This window comes from Triturus cristatus, chromosome 2_1 (assembly GCF_964204655.1).
Source record: "Triturus cristatus chromosome 2_1, aTriCri1.1, whole genome shotgun sequence".
NCBI lineage: Eukaryota > Metazoa > Chordata > Amphibia > Caudata > Salamandridae > Triturus > Triturus cristatus.
In genome coordinates this window covers 165669514-165671838 of record NC_140581.1, presented here as the reverse complement: position 1 = coordinate 165671838, position 2325 = coordinate 165669514, and the positions used below count along the sequence as shown (strand labels likewise).

The following is a 2325-nucleotide window of genomic DNA, read 5'->3' as shown; positions in this document are numbered from 1 at the left end:
TATCCAAATGAACTTTGACACACAAGGCTGCCCAGCCTCACGGATCAGGGCCTGTTGATCAATCCTCTGTATATTCCAAACGAAAAAACGCACTTCATCTCCTGGAATGTGTAATCAGGCCCAACCACTGTGCTGTAGTTGCAAAACTTCTTTAATGTGGCAGGAGTATTAGCATTACGTGTTTCAACCGCAAGAGGGTCTTAATCATATGCAAATATCGTATGTTCACCACCTGATTTGATTTATATCTGGTATTCATAGAAAGTGACGAGGGGCAAGGTACACACTTTCAAACAGCAATTCAAAAGGCGTAAGGTGTCACTGCCGTTCATGTGTACATTCACATTAAACATTGCAATTATCAACAGTCATTGTTATTTCTTTGTATTAACTGTCCGGATAAATCCATGAAAGTTCTTGTTTTGTATCATTATATAAATATATATACTACCTACTGGCAGTCGCCAGTATGTAGTTATAGTTAGGACCTAGTTTCCATAGGAAAAGTGCAATACCAAAAATGGGAGACCACAGATCTGGAAGCAAGGAAACAAAAGATTTAATTAGTACAAAGATTTAACAATCTCTAGAGATGGAAGAGTGTCTGAGACCCACTGTTTGCGTAGGTGTCAGGAGACTGTTCAATGTGTCATGGCATGCCGCATCTCTTATAGGATGTGGACACTCCCCTCGTGTGCAGGGGGACGACAGAAAGTCCGTTGGTATACAGGAATTCAGGTGTTTGGAGCAGAAATTTAGGTGTTGGAGGCAACGGAAAGTCCGGGGTATGCAGAAGTTCAGGAGGGTGCTGGACATATTCCTGTTTGGAGGCAGCTTTCATGCCCTGCGGGTAAAAAGGGTTTCGTGACCTGACCAGGTGTTAGGCCGTTGGCTGAGACAGACCGGTTAGGGACAGACCTGTTCTGCTGTCCATACAGGTTCCTGAGACAATGCGTGGGTGCAGTAGAAACCGGCCCAGGGCACCGACAAGGGGTCATGTAGAAGACGATTTTGTGAGAGGTCAAGAAAGGGTTTTGTGAGCAAGATGGAGTTCATACACGGCAACATTTAGAAGTTTAGTTATTACAGTCCCTCCTCTTGCCGTGTGCAACATCATTAGTGAATGTCAATTTTACAGAGGTCTTCAAATGCCTGATGATATAGTACTTTGCTGTTTTCAGCCTGATGTGTCATAGGGGTGGATCTGCAAATGGAAGCACACAGAGAACAGAGTGCTGGGCCACAATGAATGCACAGGCAGCAAAAGAAGACGGTACCCAAGGGGATCGTGAGGAACACCAGTATCTTCCATCCCCAAGTGATCAGAATGTTCCAAAAACCAGTTGTCCAGGTCCATGGGGTCCCATTGTCTGGGCGTATTTCAGTGGCAATCCGGTGTAGTTTAGAAATCTTTTCATAGACAGAGGGTGATGAATCAGGAATATACACACAGCAACTGGCCCCGATGATGCGACAGGCCCCCCCCGATCTGCCAGGATGACGTCGAGCACCATGCGATTCTGAAGGGAAACCATTTGTGTGGCATCGATCTCGGCTGTGTGTAGGGTCAGTATTCCTGCAGTGATGTTGGCAGTAGCTTCCAGGACCCTGGTGAGTCGTCTGGTGTTGAGACTGTTGGACATGGGACCCCAAAAAGGTAGAAGGCCCTTCAGGGCATCGCTGAATTGCTGGTTGCTGGTGTCGGTCTGGTCTATATCTGGTACTCGTCTCCTCTGTCTGTGGTACAAGTTGTTTCTGTTAAATGTAGGTGGTAGCAGGAATGCAATATAGCATGTGTCACTCCAATCAGAAGGCAGCCAGGTATAAGCTTTGTTTCCACATACAAAGTGCAGTCCTGACGGAAGGCTGAGGTATGGGGTGAAGTTATTGTAAGTTATGGTAGTATTGCATAGACTGGTTCCTATAGGTATTTTCCCTTGACCTTGCAGGCACAGTATACCAGGATGTGGTGTAATTGAAATGGCGACTTCTTTTTCTTGGGTAGGAAAGAAAGTGTAACCCCAGGTGTCCTGCATAGGGGTGAAGTTAATAGCACGCATTTGTGGTGGGTCAGAGGCATTACAGATAGTGTTATTTTTTTCATGGAGAGTCCAAAGAAAGGATTGGAATGTGGTAAGGTTGCCTTTGTCATAACGTGATGGAAAAACGTTCGTCAAGTTGTACATCAGAGCACAAGTGTAGGCTGGAGTGGCGGGAAACACTAAGAATGAGATGGTGTGCTGAACTGCGTGAGGTAGGAGTCCACAAACATAACAGTCTGTTGCATTGGAAACCTGATTGAACTGGTGCAACATTTGAATAAAA

The 2325-nt window shown here is 45.5% G+C and overlaps 1 pseudogene; it reads right to left on the bottom strand.

Moving 5' to 3' along the window:
* Positions 1-1116: 1116 nt before the first annotated feature.
* Positions 1117-2060, bottom strand: LOC146863898 (syncytin-1-like; annotated as a pseudogene).
* Between the last annotated feature and the right edge of the window lie 265 nt (positions 2061-2325).